Below are 19,163 nucleotides of genomic sequence, written 5' to 3'. Positions count from 1 at the left end.
AGGTTTATTTGAACAGTGAGAGACAGAATAACAACAAAATCCAAAAAAACGCATGTAAAAAATGTTATAAATTGATTGGCATTTTAATGAGGGAAATAAGTATTTGACCCCCTCTCAATCAGAAAGATTGCTGGCTCCCAGGTGTCTTTTATACAGGTAACGAGCTGAGATTAGGAGCACACTGTTAAAGGGAGTGCTCCTAATCTCAGCTTGTTACCTGTATAAAAGACACCTGTCCACAGAAGCAATCAATCAATCAGATTCCAAACTCTCCACCATGGCCAAGACCAAAGAGCTCTCCAAGGATGTCAGGGACAAGATTGTAGACCTACACAAGGCTGGAATGGGCTACAAGACCATTGCCAAGCAGCTTGGTGAGAAGGTGACAACAGTTGGTGCGATTATTCACAAATGGAAGAAACACAAAAGAACTGTCAATCTCCCTCGGCCTGGGGCTCCATGCAAGATCTCACCTCGTGGAGTTGCAATGATCATGATAACGGTGAGGAATCAGCCCAGAACTATACGGGAGGATCTTGTCAATGATCTCAAGGCAGCTGGGACCATAGTCACCAAGAAAACAATTGGTAACACACTACGCCGTGAAGGACTGAAATCCTTCAGCGCCCGCAAGGTCCCCCTGCTCAAGAAAGCACATACATGCCCGTCTGAAGTTTGCCAATGAACATCTGAATGATTCCGAGGACAACTGGGTGAAAGTGTTGTGGTCAGATGAGACCAAAATGGAGCTCTATGGCATCAACTCAACTCGCCATGTTTGGAGGAGGAGGAATGCTGCCTATGACCCCAAAAACACCATCCCCACCGTCAAACATGGAGGTGGAAACATTATGCTTTGGGGGTGTTTTTGTGCTAAGGGGACAGGACAACTTCACTGCATCAAAGGGACGATGGACGGGGCCATGTACCGTCAAATCTTGGGTGAGAACCTCCTTCCCTCAGCCAGGGCATTGAAAATGGGTCGTGGATGGGTATTCCAGCATGACAATGACCCAAAAGACACGGCCAAGGCAACAAAGGAGTGGCTCAAGAATAAGCACATTAAGGTCCTGGAGTGGCCTAGCCAGTCTCCAGACCTTAATCCCATTGAAAATCTGTGGAGGGAGCTGAAGGTTCGAGTTGCCAAACGTCAGCCTCGAAACCTTAATGACTTGGAGAAGATCTGCAAAGAGGAGTAGGACAAAATCCCTCCTGAGATGTGTGCAAACCTGGTGGTGAACTACAAGAAACGTCTGACTTCTGTGATTGTCAACAAGGGTTTTGCCACCAAGTACTAAGTCATGTTTTGCAGAGGGGTCAAATACTTATTTCCCTCATTAAAATGCAAATCAATTTATAACATTTTTGACATGCGTTTTTCTGGATTTTGTTGTTATTCTGTCTCTCACTGTGCAAATAAACCTACCATTAATATTATAGACTGATCATTTCTTTGTCAGTGGGCAAACGTACAAAATCAGCAGGGGATCAAATACGTATTTCCCTCACTGTAGTATTATTCGAAGGGATGAAGGTCAGTAGTTCAAACAAATGACAGTGACAACCAAACAAGAGAATATGTGTATAGCCATGAAATAAGCTTGTGTGCAGGAACAAGATTGTTGCATCATGGTCATCTTTAGAGATAGTAATTGCATGGTAAAACCCAATATAGCAGTGGATAGAGCATGGATGATGGTAATGGATGGATGAGACATTACAAATGAGATCTTGTAGTAAAAAGAAGATAAGACACAACAGAGGTGGGCAGTGCAGACAATACAAAAGAAAACAAATCTACTCTGGAATCAAATCGTGATCCCAATCATGTCAATGAATCAAATTGAGACTGAAATGAATGCCACTGTAAAGGCTGTGCTTGGCAGCCATGAGAAAATGTTGAGTTGAAGAACTTGTAGTGCCAGCCCAATAGCTCGAAATTCTAGTGGCACTCCACCAGGGTTATCGGTTTGGCAAGTGACCGAGATTTTATGAATGCTCGGCTGGTTCGGGTTCTGATAGGGAGCGCAATGAGAATGCTGATCCAATGTTTCATATCTTACCACGGTGGGCAGCTGACACCAATTAACAGCGACAGAGGAAGCACGTGGAAACGGCTTTGTGCCTATGTCGACTGTGGTCAACCTTTACACCACCCACTTGCCACCCACCCAGTCACGAAAGTTAAATTATAACCGATGACATTTCCTGCGGCACGCAGGCATGCACATTCAGAGCTTGAGAATGCCCTGAATGCTGGCATGCCAGAACAGGTCTCTTGACGTTCCACAATCACTTGAAGAAAGTGGCAGCCAACGTCAGGATGAGGAACAACCTCCTCAGAAAACTCAACCTGGGGTGCAGGTAGTGGGCAGACGCTTCGCACAGCTGCCGTCGCACTCCGCTATTCAATCACCGAGTAACGTGCGGTTGAATAGCGACGAGCCAACACCAATATGGTGTTGGCTCGTCGCACACAAAGCTGGTTGACGTCCAACGTTATTCAACCACGATGATCGTCACAGGGACGTCGCACACAAACGTTATTCAACCACGATGATCGTCACAGGGACGAAGCTACGACCCACCCCACCGCCTTTGGCTGCCAAGCACTGAGCAACATCGCTTCCCCTTGGCATTCGTCGTGAGGAGGCAACAGCCAAGATGACGGAGAAGATTGTTACGAATGCACGTCTCCCTCTACACACGGACACGTTCAACCCTCCACGGGACTCGCTTGTCATCGAGACAACCCGGGTGGACAAACAAGCCACGCAGGGAAATTCGTGATGAATGGTCCACACAAGACATTAAGACCCACTCTCTCAGCGCCACCACCGTTCGTAAGTCTTCCTGGCTTCAAGCTGTCGTGCCACGGTCCACCATCCTCTTACACCTGGGACCAACGTGACCACAAACCACTCTGTGTGGTCGTGGTCAGAGACAGACGATGTCGTGCTCCGTCGACGAGTGCCCCCTAACTGGACATGACAGTGATCTCTGGTGCCCCCCTTACACCGACGGTTTTGCTATGCAAGACAAGCGTACGACGACGATGATGATGATGATATCTTGACTCCAACTCGGCACAGACGCTGGCTCAGGCGCATTATGTTCAATATCATTCTCCAACAAAAGGCTGTGCCCTCGCTTGACCTGTTAGTAATGCGATAGTGTATGTACTTAATGTGGGGGTTACACATACCAAACAAGCTTATCCTTGAAAAGCATTTTATGGGATGGCCAAACAGTGTTTTAAAACCTTGTAATGCAGCCAGTGTTTTCACTTAGAGCTCTAATGGCAGTGACTCATTACCATTCTTTCCACACTAGTGTGATTGGTCAGCAGTGCCCTCTACTATGTATGTTGAACTTCTTTCACACCCTACCTTTGAGATGACACAAAAGAAGACTGACTGTCCTTCAAAACCGTATCAATGAGTGCAGTATGGTTTTTTTACATTAGGAACTATCAATTATGGTCATTTCTAGATTTACTTTACAAGATATGTACAGTATTGTCATTGCTATTCACACATGCATGTTCAAAGTCAAATTTACCACTGTTATACATTATTTTAGTCCTGCATGCTGCTCCAACTGATTAATCGTATGAGCAGTGAACACTGTACACATTTGTCTCCGTAAGTTTCACAATACTGTACATGCACAGAACATATATGTAACGTACTGTATGTGTTCAAAAGTTAATTATTTTAAATCAGTACAGTATTATTTCTGTATCTACGGAGTGTACCATACTTTGTAAATTAAATGATCTGCAATATTTGTGTGTATCTTGTGACTGAGGTCGACACTAAACTTGAAAGGGACATCTTTATTAACATAAAGTTACAAAACATTATACAAAATGCACTTTCAATTAAATAACCTTACCCACATACATTTAACAGATGTATACTTATTTGGCTGTACCCTAAACCCATGCCCAGTTATCGCCTCAAACACACACACATAAACTGAGACGACCTTTCTCCATGGGTAATCGAGCAGGCACACCTTTGCTAATCTATACACTCACTTCATCTAGCTTGCATATCTCCTCTGATACATCATTACTACCTGGCAGGCAGCATTTAAACTGCTCAACTAGAACAAACATCCTCCTGATTATCTTCAACAATGTGACCCAGAGCCCAGCTCCAAATTTTCCTGTCTCTGTTAGATGTATCTGCTTACTCTACTACCCTTCTTAAAGAACCTTCCCTGTCCTTACTCAACCATTACACTCTGTCTCTGCGACAATTCCTGCCACTCTCCTACCTCCACCCTCATTCAGGAACTTTCCTGAATCTACGGTAATGGAAACTACCATTCTCCCATATCCCCCTGACCCTCACTTTAACCACTGCTCTCAACCTATTCTTTGCTCTCTTTCGCTCTACCACTTTATAATAATTTCAACTTGAAACGCACACAGTATTCGCTCACTTGCGAAGAGAAGGATAAAGAGAGAGAGAGAGTGGCTCAGAGGTGCGAAGAGGAACCACAGACAAGTGGGAAGGCAGGCAGGCGGTGAGCTGGCGCTTTCAACAATTACCCAAGCTCAGGGGTCCTAAATACACACAAAGTTATTCTTGGTTCTTTCGGTAAAGTCACGTAGAAGGGAAACAATAAAATAATTATTTTCGTCTCCCCCCTCCTCTTTTCTGAACATAGATGGACTCATATTCTTGGTTCTTTCGGTAAAGTCACGTAGAAGGGAAACAATAAAATAATAAAAATATAAAACTATAAAATTCTCACGACGTTTCGACTGCAACACAAAAAAAGTGTCAGTTAAAAAAAAACGCCACTTTTTTCAAAATTTCTTGCTGTGGTTTTCACACCTGATGATGATTGCTTGTGTTGCAGTCGAAACGTCGTGAGAATTGTATTGTTTTATATTTTTATTATTTTATTGTTTCCCTTCTACGTGACTTTACCGAAAGAACCAAGAATATGAATCCCTGCAGTCACGAAAGCTTTAAATAAGAAAAATAGATGGACTCGTCCATCTGAATAACTGTCAAATCGCTCTCCGTGGTGCTAACGTTAAAAAAACCCGCCACTTTTTAAAAAAAATTCTTGCTGTGGTTTTCACACCTGATGATGATTGCTTGTGTTGCAGTCGAAACGTCGTGAGAATTTTATTGTTTTATATTTGTATTATTGTATTGTTTCCCTTCTACGTGACTTTACCGAAAGAACCAAGAATATGAATCCCTGCAGTCACAAAAGCTTTAAATCAAAATTTATCACAAAGGTGTTATCAGCCAATTGACGACAGTGCTCCAATGAACACTGCTAAGCTTGGCAGCTTAAAATATGCTGCCAAGCTTAGCAGTGTTCATTGGAGTGCTGTCTTTGACAGTTCTGTTTCTTCACCTGAGGAAGGCTACTTGTGTTGTGGCAGAAACGTCGTGAGAATTTTATTTTATTATGTTTTATTTTTATTCTTTTATTATTTCCCTTCTACGTGACTTTACCGAAAGAACCAAGAAGATATTTGATAGGTTATTTGAAGGGCAGTTTCGAGAAATGTTATATTGCTACTTTAAATATGTTGACATTATATTATGCTTGTACAAACATTGTTTCATGTAACCGTTATGTTAAAAAAAATCAGTCTGACCTACAATACAGCACTCTTAACAATCATACAACAGTGTATGCAGTATTATACCGTTTTTTATTTAACCACGTCACTGTAGTTACGTCTCTTTATGTACAGTATTAAAAAAAGTTAACTTCTGCTTCAACGATGGTGAATTGTAAATTTAGCTGGACAGTAAGCTGGGCTAATCCTGGCAACATGCACTTAAGGTTCTGTGCACACATCAGCAAAAGGGTTACCAAGGGCAATGGACATTCACTTTGAGTAATGGCTCAGCATACAGTAGCAGACAAGAAACATCTGCGTACTTCAACAAACGTGGCAGTAATACTGCATAAGTGTATGCCATTGTTGGTAAAAATGTAATTACGTAAAGTCTTCTACTGCAATCACAGCGTTGTACTGGAATTGGTATGATGTGCAGTATTATACTGTATCTAGATAACAATAATTAAGTAGAAAATGCCAGGCCAACTGTAATTAATTGCGAAGGTAGGAAGTTAGAAAATATGGCTCAAAATCTTTTACACAGAGCTGGGACAATTAGTTGATTGAACCGATTAATTGACATGAAAATATTACCAATGATTGAATTTTCGAGTCCCCACAAAATACCAGCCACCCCTCACATCCTCCCTCCAAAGGGCAGGAAACAACCTACAAGCCACGTCCAGCGATGATGCTGATTACATTGCCACCCATCACCTCCAGTCCAGCACACGTGGGAACAGTGGTGACACATTTTTCCAACTGATCCGCCCCTACTGCACATTTGTGAAAGAGCTTTATAGCTTGTCGGATTCCTCCTGTATAAATAAATATGCTGATTCTGAACTAATTCCAATTAGTTGAATATCATCCGATTTGTCGAGTAATCAAACTGATAATGATCAGTAGATTAATCGATTACAGGACTTAATGCAGTATTGGGATAGCCTAGGGTTACTACAGGGTGTGACTTTTTAAAGTATACCAAGTTAAATTGAAACAAAGTTAATTGGGTATGCTTTTAAAATACATACCCTGCATTATACAGTACAATACAAGACTATTAATAGACGTTCGACTCCATCTGAAGCCAATTGATTATAGTTGATGTACAGCATTCGTTATGAATGTCTGTTTATCCTGTTCATTTTTCAGAAACTACAATACAGTACAGAACCCCTCTCATCTGTGACCCTATGACCCACGACTACTATTATCATCTGCCAGAGCTAAGGACCATGAGAACTCCAATATTCCAGTTGTCCGCCATCATGTGCAAATTTTCCCAGAGGTCATTTATGAACGGCTTCCATATGCCCACACATTTTTCAAAATGTAACGTTTAACATCACGATTTCAACATAATCAGACATGATTAATCCACTGGTGGATGAAGGCCTCCCCGAGCCGACGACTACTCTAACAATAATGATTTTGTAACAACCAGCTTAGCACCTGCATAGTTGATGATTAAATGTGTGTGTTTTTTTATCAAGCTAACATTTTTTTACATTAATTTGCGCTAGTAAGTAAAAAAACACATTCATCAATTTCACTGCCGTAATAGCAAATGTATAATAATAATAACAATAGGTTTCGGGCATTGGCCCTACTTCATTGCACTCGAAGTATAAGTATGATGATTCAAAGACGATCACTGCATTACGTGTTTTCAGATGCGCTTCTGCGGCCATCTGGAACGCTTTTCCTTTCGATATTGTCTTGTCTTCAGCCATCCTCTATCCGAGGGTTGGCCGCACCATGGGCAATCCTTTGCCACTGACTTCTGTCTTCTGCTGTCCTAATTCTCTGTTCCAGCGTGAGCCTCGTGCATGCTTTGATGTTATCCATCCATGTCATCGTTGGTCTTCCTCACGCACGTAAATCGGGTATTGTGCCTTGCATAATCTGATTTTCCAAACAAGTTACATTTGTATTCTTAGTTCTTTCGGTAAAGTCACGTTGAAAGAACTGAGAATATGAATTACTGCAGTCACGAAAGCTTTAAATCAAAAAGTTACATTTGTTCTCTTGACATGACCATAGTGGGCAAAGCTTTCTTGCTTTTATCACTTCTAACAGTTTTCTTTCAAAACCAACATTCTCCAGAACCCATTCATTTATTTTATTATCAGTCCATGATACACGTAATATCCGCCTGAGTCCTTTCATTTCTATGGCGTTTATTCGTGCCTCGTCGTTCTTCTTGATTATCTAACTTTAACAACCATACATAGCAACTGGTCACACAAGGGCATGGAGAAGTCTGATCTTCTTTCCAATGGGGATCCTGTGACTCTTCCAAAATGTATTCAGGGATGACCAAATCGCCTGACCCTTACTCAGTTTATATCAAATTTATTTTCAACACTTCGCATCTTTAGTGATGAGTGATCCAATATATGGAAAGGTGTCCACTTGCTCCAGCTGGGTGCCTTGTATCCAGATGTTCCAGGCTGCTCCATCACTGCCCATCACTGCCCATCACTTTGGTCTTGTCCACATTCATGAGGAGGTTAAACTTGTGACTAACCCGACCTAAGAGATGTCAACTCCTGCAGCTATGCCTCGGAACCAGCAAGCAAAATTATTTCATCGGCATACCGAAAGTTTGTGACTCGTCGCCCTCCAATCTGGATTCCTCCGAAGAAACCATCAAAGGTTTTTCGCATTACCGTTTCAGCCAGGATGTTAATAAGAATGGATAACTGACTCCCTTTCTGACACGGAAGCATTCTGACAATGTCCCCGCCACTTTGACTCTATCAAGTTGTTTCTGATTGAGCTTTGCCAGTAAGCCAATTAGATGTAGTGGGAATCCCATGTCCATCATGGTCTGCCAGAACTTATCATGTGAGACCGAGTCAAACGCTTTCTTGAAGTCCACAAACCACATATATAATGGCTGATGATGTTCTCTTGCCTTGTGCATGAGGATTCTGAGATTGGTGATTGGGTCTCTGGTCCCTCTCCCTTGCCAGAATCCAGCTTGCTCGTTAACAATCTCATATCCTTACTCTTTGGTTCTTTCGGTAAAGTCACGTAGGTATAAATAAAATAAATCACGACGTTTCAGGCGCACAACAAGCGTCCATCATCAGGTGGGAAAGCATGCAGGTGATGGACGCTTGTGTTGCGCCCGAAACTTCGTGATTTATTTTATTTTATACCTACATGACTTTACCGAAAGAACCAAAGAGTATGGATTCCTGCAGTCACGATAGCTTCAAATCAAAATCTCATATCCTGTTTTCAAGTGCATCCGTTCCAGGATGATCCTAAAAAAGAACATTTCTAGCATGAGAAACCAGTGCTATTGTCCTGTAATTTGTACACTGTTTAGAATCACCCTTCTTCGGAAGTGGGATAAACGTAGAATATGTCAAATTCTCTGCCCATTCACCAGTTTCCCAGATTGCCACACATTCTGTTCATCCTGTCAAGTACCGTTTCACCTCCTTTAAACAAGTTCACGGTGATGTCATCTGGACCCGTAGACTTCGTTCCAAACTCCCCCCCCCCCCCACGTAGTCGTCATCATCCGATATCCAGAAGCCACTGGAGCTATGCATTTTAAATCATCGAGATTGACAACTCATTTCTTCAGAACTGATTTGTGTGTTTAGTTTGTTGTCCTCTCTCCGCAACCTCCAATTGGCTACGTACAGTGCAAAAGAAGTTTAACAAACCTTTATACGTTATTATTACGATATAAATCACCGTGATGCGCCGTGTCTGTAGTTGCCAACGCTTCCCACTGATCCGTGCGCACGTGTTCGCTCGCACTGCACGTCACAATTGCGCCATCAATATCCAGGCGCTCACGTCGCCCCGTTTCGCGTCTTTGATTCGCCTCGCACCGCAATATATATATTTTTTATTGTACTCAAGGAGAGCTGGAGCTTTTGCCACAACACCTGATGCTGCTGGATGTAATCCATCTCCAGCGAATTCGTCGTTGCAAAATTGTCAACATTTCGCTTGCCTTTCAACATTTCGGTTTAGCTGAAAAAAATAAATCATATTGGCATATATTTTTTTGCCCAAGTGAAGAACTTGATTTCATTGGCTCTGTTGGGTGATGGACGGTTATAGTAAAACAATTGACATTATACCTACGCAATCTAACCCAAAATAAACTGTGACTCGTAATACTTATAAAACTAGTGTACATATAACATGTAGCGAAACGCGAACTGGAAAATGCCATTGGGAGCCGTCCATAAATGACGTCACGCATCTAGGTGGGGGGGGGGGGTCAGACATTTGTGACGATGTGACGAGGGGGGGGGGGGTTTGAGAAATGTGACGTCACATCAAAATGCGCAACTTTAAATAAATATAGACAATACGTTCTACTTAATTAAATAGACGTTTTAATAAATGTTTCGTCCTACAGCATCAGAGTGCAGCGCCACATTAAATACGCACTACAATGACAATAGTTTAAAGCGATTTGAAACATGTTTTATATATTTTGGGGGGGGGGCAGAGCTTTGTGACGTCATATTTGAGGGGGGGACTTTTTGTTACGCCGTGTGACGAGAGAGAGGGGGGGTGGGTCAAAAATCGTCCAAAATCGCGTGACATCATTTATGGACTGCCCCTTGTACCATGTTCTTTGACTGTTCATTATACATGTCCCGGTTAGTCACCTTGTGCCGCTGGTGTTTTGCCCACTAACGGCAAGTAAAAAAAAATGTGTCGTGACCGTTTGCAAAACCTGTACCATGTTTATTGCCTGACACGCGCTATGCATGTCGTGTAAACAACATCGTCCGCGCCGGAGCTGCGGAACCCTTTACACCTGCGGCGTCGGCAAAGCCACACCGTAAATGTGAAGACATCAGCAGCAGCCGGCCCTACCCGCCTCGTCGTTTGGGGCCATCCATTCAGTAGGTACGCAAAAATCTGTCAAAATTTGACCGCTCCCTGCACGCACGCGGACTTTTTACATCACCACCACCACCACCTGAGTACGTACGCCTGACGTACCCCCACCACTACCACCACCTGAGTACGTACGCCTGACGCACCCCCACCACTACCACCACCTGAGTACGTACGCCTGACGTACCACCACCACCTGAGTACGTACGCCTGACGTACCCCCCACCACCACCTGAGTACGTACGCCTGACGCACCCCCCCCCCCACCACCGAATCCTATAGAACGGCCGATATTTAATCCACGCATAAACGATCAAAGATTAATAATATTAACGTGTTTAAGCAAACAGATAGTCCACCGCCAGACTACCTAACTCATTTGAAGGCCAATGTAGACAAATTATTATTATAATCGAGGCTTCCCCCCCCCCACCCCGTTTCCTATGAGTGTGCACATTGTCAGTAGACCCCCCATACACAGGCGTACGCCTTTGGGTTACCCCCCCCCCCTCCATGCGTACGTGCTCAATGGATGTCAGCTTTACAACCTCCCCCGTCCACCCCCTTGCAGCAGGCGAGCCTCTCCCACCCTTTACAAAGGGCCACGAGGGGTGGCTGGCAGTCCGCACCGCCACCGTGGGGGTTGGTGGGGCCGGGGGGTCGGCCGCCCCCCATGCGCCAGGGCTCATAAGGGGCCGTCCGTAAATGACGTCACGCACCTAGAAGGGGGGGGGGGTGAGAAATGTGACGTCACGTCAACATGCGCAACTTTAAATAAATGTAGAATTGTTATAACAACACTAATCGTTATAACAACACTCATACAACATCAGAGCGCAGCGCCACATTAAATACGCACTGCAATGTAAATAGTTTAAAGCGATTTGAAGCATGTTTTATTTTCAAAATGGAAATATGGTTGTGGGGGGGGGCAGAGCTTTGTGACGTCATATTTGAGAGGGGGTCTGACTTTTTGTGACGCCGTGTGACGAGGGGGGGGGTCAAAAATCGTCCAAAATCGCGTGACGTCATTTATGGATGTGGGGTGGGGGGGCACGCTATTGAGACAAGCGAGACACGTCTCGTGTCACTTCTGTCGGGAGTACATCACACGGCGGTGGCCGTGAAGTTTGACCGGCCACCGTGACCGTAACATTGTCGTCTGAGAGAGAGAGAGAGTACACCTGGTTCCAAGTCAGGGTAACGAAATGCTCCCGACTGGCCACGTTGTACTATATTGAGGGGCAAGAGGCGCAACTATGGGGTTGGGGGTGGGGGTATGCAGCGTTATGCGACGCATAGGGGCCCGGTCAGACACAAAGGGGGGTCTCGAATCAACAGATAAACAAGTAAAACATCATGGGACCTTCCTTTGCCAGTACCAAAATATGAGAATAGGGGTTTATCTGGTAGATAAAAGGGGAAAACCCTATTCTCAAGTAAAACATGTTAGGAAATTCTATTCCAAAAATAATGTTTTCATTAAAAATTATCTGCGGTCTAGCATGGACCTACCCCGATTAACGCATCTGGCTATCACGTCAATGGAGCACAACGTTGCGCGATCCACTCCCTTTGAGGACATCCTCCAAGCAAGACGTGTGGTAACTTAATTGCCAGTATTGTACCTTTAAATCGTTTAATTAATACTGTCACTGTGAGACTGTCTTCCTCTAAACTCAATACACGGTGCAACTAAAATAATATATAGAGGGTGCTTCAAATGTGTTAACGCTGTCGTTTTTTTAATGGAAAAAAACCGGATAATACACTGTAACATGATAACAAACGTACGTTGATAGCTTCAAAAAGTCAAAGAGTCTCCCACTTGTTCGCCGTCGTTGCCAACACGTGGCGTGGAAGCTTCTCCTCCAGGTGGTCTCCAGAGCCCCGAGGCAGCAGCACATTTATTGTGGTATTGTTGCAAATTCTCAGAAGTGTTTTAAAAAAAAAAATTCATCACCCTGTAGTTATAGCCTACATATTGCATACGGGTTTAAAACATCCATGGCTATTTCCAAGTGAGTGGGGAGAGAGAAAGGCGGCCCACGGTCGTATCCTGCATACCCCCGTTTGCAATAGGTCGCTGAGCCCCTGTTGAGGGGCCACCTGGCTCATTTGACTCGTGTGAGATTGTGGACGTATTCAATGCACCGGAGCTACTTAATCCACTGAGATATTGTTCCTGACACATGGCACGGCATACGTGGTGTAAGATGATTGTGCTCGGCGCACCGGTGCTGTTACAGGAATACCCCGGTTTACGTCGGGGATGCATTCCTGAAAGTGCGACGACGAATATCGAAACAACGTAAATCTCAAGCGGTTTACTGGGCAAGGTGCAGGCGAAGGCCGAGGCGACGGACACGAGAGATGATGGCTACTGTCAGCGACGTTAAGTGTGGGGGATTCAGGCGACGCAAATCAGGTCGTGGTGTTAATAAAGTGACGACGTATTTGCGAAACGACGTAAAAGGTGGAGACGTGAATCGGGGTATTGCTGTATATGTGGTTGCCCGCAGGCTGGTTCGCTAAAATGTTAAGAAGAGACGTTACGAGCAGGGAATCCGAAGAGGGAACGTGATTGATTGATTCTGCTTGTTGAACGGGATTGGGCAAGACGACTTCATGGGGATTATTGAACGGTGGGGTGGGTGGTGGGGGGGCATGGCTCCATTAAAGGTAACGTGCGTAGAGCATGTGGATGGTTAGAACCTTACTAGATTAGGTCTGGAGAAGGGAGCGCCACACCCCACAAGTGTAAAAGGTGCACACACACACACACCCCCTCTCCTGGTTCTGTTCGTTTCGGGGCCAGCTATGTCCTTGGGCAGAGCACGTCCCAGAACAGCACGAGCACAAGAGCAAGCACGAATAACGTGGCCCTGGCCCTCTAGATGTGTGAGCAGTGAGGTGCATGGTATTCGCCTCCCGGCGAGTCAACAACGGATGGGGAGGGGGAAAATCGTATCTCAAAGTGGCGCTGCTGTAACCGCAACTGGGGAGAGATAGAATTGGAGCCTTTGGTGGTTGTATCGTGCTGTGTGCTGCATTCGTAAGCCCCGCGATTATAGCATTAGTGCCCGTAGTGTTGTGTTCATACGTTCTAGTTGTTCCACACAGTAACTACATTCGACGGCGTGAATGTAATGTGCTATAAACACCACGAAGGTGAATCAAAGGGAAGAGATCCCTATAGCTTTTTAGTTACTTTGAAATCAGACGTGCTGCTCCGTTGAAATAATACATACTAACTTGCTTTCTCAACCTTAGTTTGCGCCAGATATTACTAAATATACGTTCCTAGCTTAAACATGAAAAAACAGACACATTCGTCCGACCTAAATACGTCATTCCGGATAGAATTCCGCGCAGTACCTGTGCAAAAACCTCCGATTTGCGCGGTTGCCTGCGTACGATGCGGAATAAGTTAAACGCACAAGACGGGTGGCTTGTTTGGCAAATTCACGTGTGGCTGTGAACGGGGTTGTAGGGCGGAGGAAGAAAGGTGTTTACCCCAGGACAACGCGCGTGTTTGGAGAATGCAGATCTCGAGTTGCAGCGTGCGGCTCCAAAACCATTCTTGTTGACAAGTTGCGATGATGGAAGCACAAGTTTAAAATACATTGCGGTCCAGTATCACATCTCACGAAAGCTATACACAAAGCCCACTACAGTGCAGGATTATGTTTAAAGAGCTTACCCGTTAAATGTTTTACTGTCCCGTGAATAATTAATCACAGTAATATGTAGAGATTCCATAACAGTAAGTAATATGCGTTTCTTTTTTTTACAACTTGCCATGATGTTTAGTCTTAATCACATGCCACTGTAGCCGGCCCGCCCTGTACTGCTTTACTGCACTGTTCATATCAAGTTTCACATGCTACAACATAGTTGTAGTCCAACCTTGTGCTGAAAAACCAAATCACGTGGCATGTTTGCCCACGTGACAAATTCATTTTATTGTCTCTGTCGGGTGATGGAGGGTTATAGTAAAAAATGTTTAAATCCAACCCAAATTAAACTATGAATTAGTCCAACATGTTTTACAGTGTTTGTAACTTTCCCGATTGTATCCCAAGTGTCTCCATCGGTGTCATTGTCAGGAGATAGATAACATTCGAAACTTGCAGAGCAGTGCGTGCATCCTCGTGGAGTTAAAGAAAGTCCTGCGGAATATTTCACACAACTTCTGATTTCATTTCAAGTGACATTTTCTTAAATTTCGATTTACAGCTTTCGTGACTGCAAGGATTAATCTTCTTTGGTTCTTTCGGTAAAGTCACGTAGAATGAGAATAAAATAATAAAATAAGACGATAAAATTCTCACGACGTTTCGGCCACAACACAAGCAGCCTTCATCAGGTGAAAGACAGTGCTGTCGTCCCGACAGTTCTGTTCGAAGTTGTAAACTGAGTGTACCAGCCTGCAATAGATTAATGTGTCCGTCCGTCCTCTTTCAATACTTTAAGGAAGTGAAATCTCGTGCTGTTGGGTGTAAAATCAGCAATAGACAGCGCAGAGACTTGATATGTCTTATTGCACCCAACATTTGGAAGTCACATTATCTCATTTGCGAACTTCGCTTTTGGGGATGTGGCAAATTCACACACAGACCACAGCCGAATACAAAATTCCAATGTTCCTACCAGCCCACCCTGCAGGGACCTGTTTGTCTTATTTGATTTTATTATTCTCATTCTGCGTGACTTTACCGAAAGAACCAAAGAAGATGACATTTTCTTATTAGCCCAATAGGGGGCGAACTTTCCACACATCCTGGAACGTATGTAACTTTTTTGTTTTACCAGGTCAAGCTCACTTAACTACTGTATACAGTTAGCTCTTTTTCAGAAGCGACCTGGTCACAAATGATAGCTCAACGAAGTGGCTTATCAGGTGGACATTTATTGCAGCCAAATAAACTAAACGCGTGTTGATGCTAAATGTGGAGGGAAAAACCGACGGACCCGGAGAAAAATCCACGCGGCCACGGGGAGAGAGGCATGCAAACCCACAATATACAGGCGACAGGGTCGGGATCGAACCCAAGACTTCCTGTATACTAGCCGAGAAAGTTAACATTTCGCCACCGTGGCACCTGTATGTATGTTGAACTTCTTTCGCACCGTACATAGCCAACCGTATTAATCGGAGGTAGAGTGAAATCTTAAAGATACTTCTGATTTCGTTAAACCGTGCTTATTTTCAGAGCTGCAATTTATCGAAATTAAATTACATTTTTGTTACATTTTTTAGTGCATATATTCTCGAGACCATCGACTCACTATGCGTGACAACTCAGTTTAATCACACTCAACCTTGTCAGCTCAGCGCCGTGACCTCCGATCCCTCACCCATGAACGACCCAGCAGCCACCTTAACAACCCATTTAAATCACGCAATACTAAAGGAGTAATGCATTGGGAAATAATGCATATTTTATAGGCAGCAGTCGCACTAAATTACTTTTGCTTGCTGGATTTGTGTATGCCTGGCTGGATTCCTGGCTGGCTGGATTCCAAGCAAGCGGGCGCGTCGCATATCTGCATTATGACGTCACAATCATCTGACAGTGTTGAGCCGGGTTCGTGCGTCATGTCCATGTCCCCCCACCCTACCCCAGTCGCGTATCCCGCGCAAAAACAAAGTTTTACTTTCTTGCTCGCTGACTGGAGGGAGGGATAGACTTACGGTAACGTCCATAGGACGTGCGGGCTGCTAGTATTTAATGAAATCACCGCAATCCATGTTTTTTTTTACAATCACCAGTCTTGTCCGATTTCAATCTGCTGTTGAAGTCTCCCGTCTGCAATGATGGTGCTGCTCCTCAATCGTCATGGTTCCCCATAGACGTTCCTTCACTTGGATTTGATTCCAGTCACTGGTTTTGACTATTGGGTTCACTAACAATGGCATGAATATGGCTTGGATTAAAAACGTTGGTTTGTTCAGGTGGCAGGGGGCTCAGCACAGCTGAGATTACGGCTTCAAAAAGAGTCAGCTGTGATTAAACTGAGTTGTCACGCAAGTGATGGTCTCATGCATTTCAGTGACTGCACAAAAAAGCCATCACATTTAATTTAGCTTTTTTGTTAATGTCGATAAATTGCCTGAAAATTAACACGGTTTGTCTACCCTGTTGCAAACATTCGTGTGACGAACAAGTCACTCTGAAGGAGCAGGAAATGTGATCCAACTGACACTTGAATTCACGTGTAAAGCTTACACGACTGAAATTTCCAGCGCTGTCCTCCAGACAGTCTCGTCCCTTCACCTGATGAAGGCCGCTTGTGTTGTGGCCGATACGTCGTGATAATTTTATTGTGTTATTTTATTTTATCAATTTATTATTTTATTCTCATTCTACGTGACTTTACCGAAAGAACCAAAGAAGACTTACACGACTGCACTGGTATAGAGTAATACAGCACATGTCAAGTATACTGCAATACAATACACAAGTATCATAAACCGCGTTTCCAGAAACACTAGGGGGAGCTGGTGCACTGCAAAAGATGCTGGACCAGCAAAGCTAAAATCATTCACGATTCTCTTAGGGGCCGTCCATAAATGACGTCACGCACCTGGCGGGGGGGGGGGGGGGTCAGACATTTGTGACGATGTGTGACGATGTGTGACGAGGGGGGGGGGGGTTGAGAAATGTGACGTCACATCAAAATGCGCAACTTTTAAATATAAACAACACGTTCTACTTAATGAAATAGAATTGTTATAACAACACTAATTTGGATTAATTTTCATTATTAACTATTTGATTATTTAAATTGGCTAAGGTCACCTTTTATTTATTCCATGAAGGAGCATTTAGCTTCTCCATGGCATAATGGAGAAGCATAAACTTTGTAAAAAAATTTAATGATTGTTATTAAACATTTTTATTTTAATAATTCTACCAGGGCTTTTCATTCTGTGGAATGTGATTGTTCTAATTGTACTCTCTATTGATTGTTCTAATTGTACTCTCTATTTTGCTTCGTTCTACTACAAAGTTTCAAGTATTTTTATAGCTATAATTACTTTTAATATTTTATAATTATAAGAGAATTTCAATATAATATTCTGAACATCTGCAGTTTTAGTTAAACGTCGAATATTTTCAAGTTAATTTTATGCTAAATTTCAGCTTTCCAACGCCACCTTTTTAATACGTGTTTTCTCCTACAACATCAGAGTGCAGGGGCACATTAAATACGCACTACAATGACAATAGTTTAAAGTAATTTGAAGCATATTTTATTTTCAAAATGTAAATATGGTTTTGGGGGAGGGGGGGGCAGAGCTTTGTGACGTCATATTTGAGGGGGGGGGTCTGACTTTTTGTGACGCCGTGTGACGAGGGGGGGAGAGGGGGGTCAAAAATCGGCCAAAACTCTTAATGGTGTGTAAATTTGATGTTTAGCAGCACAGCAAGTTCTGATCTGCAGACACAATACAATAATGGTTTGTTTAACAGTAAGAGGATTCCACAATGCACATGGTTTACAAGTAGTCAGGGGTGTGCGTGATACTGTACAATACATCAGTGGGTGGAGGAACATTGGTTGGCGCACTGCACTGCCGACTTCAACCTTAAACCCACACGAACCAGCATAGGGAAGTATGATCAAAAAAACTGATTGACATGACGTGGGGAGACCTTAATCCAGCAACGGAAAGGGCCGTAAATAATTATTGTTATGACCCGGTAGTTGTGTGCACTTACACTCACTACTTGCATTTCACACTTTATTGGAGTGCCACGGTGGTGAGATGTTAACGACCTCGCCTTGTGTACAGGAGGTCGTTTGCACGTTTTTACCATGGTCACGTGGAATATTCTCCAGGTCCTTTGGGTTTTCCCTCCACATTAAGAAACGTGTTTTTAAATGTTTAAATGTCATTTTTTAAAAACTGTGTTTAATTATTTAGTTGTATTATTGTTTCATTATTTAAAAATGATACTGCATTGCTCAACTGTAAGAAATCCTAAACAAAAAGTATTTTTTTATTTGGTGCATCGCGTGTTTCCTTCTGGAATGTTGGCCAACACGGTCATTTTTTTTATTTTGAGAGCTAAAATTGTGTCAAGCACAGTCTTGAAACAAGTGTTATTGAACACATTCCTGCGGAGGGAGCTGGTAGGAACGTTGGGTTGCTAGGTCAATGGCCAGGGTCAACGGCGGCACCACGTGGTGTATTCCGCAAATATGCCCGACTGTGAGGGCGGGCACAAGCCGGCGTGAGTAGGTTAAACGTTGAGTTTTATAAGGGCACCACGGGGTGACCAGCCCCTCCGCACCCAGCCCCACCCCTCCCACCCCCCACCCCTCCCACCCCCCACCCCCCACCCAGCCCCACCCTCCCCACCCAGCCCCACCCTTCCCACCCAGCCCCTCCCCACCCTTCCCACCCAGCCTCTCCCCACCCTCCCCAGCCCCTCCCCACCCTCTCCACCCAGCCCCTCCCCACCCTCCCCTCTCCACCCAGCCCCACCCCTCCCATTTTATCCGGGTGTCCGGATACACGTGGACAGACATCCACAGACATACACAATTAATCCCCTGCCTCCTGTGAATTAATCCCGGTTGGGCTTCCAGTCCACTACGTTTCCTACCAGTAACATGATATATAGTACTAACAAAAAAAGTAAATCAACATCAG

The sequence above is a fragment of the Petromyzon marinus genome, chromosome 1, assembly GCF_048934315.1.
Source record: "Petromyzon marinus isolate PM22_M1 ecotype Great Lakes invasive population chromosome 1, UKy_Petmar_22M1.pri1.0, whole genome shotgun sequence".
Classification (NCBI taxonomy): domain Eukaryota; kingdom Metazoa; phylum Chordata; class Hyperoartia; order Petromyzontiformes; family Petromyzontidae; genus Petromyzon; species Petromyzon marinus.
The sequence above is the reverse complement of the archived record's forward strand: the minus strand, read 5'-3'. Positions refer to the sequence as shown.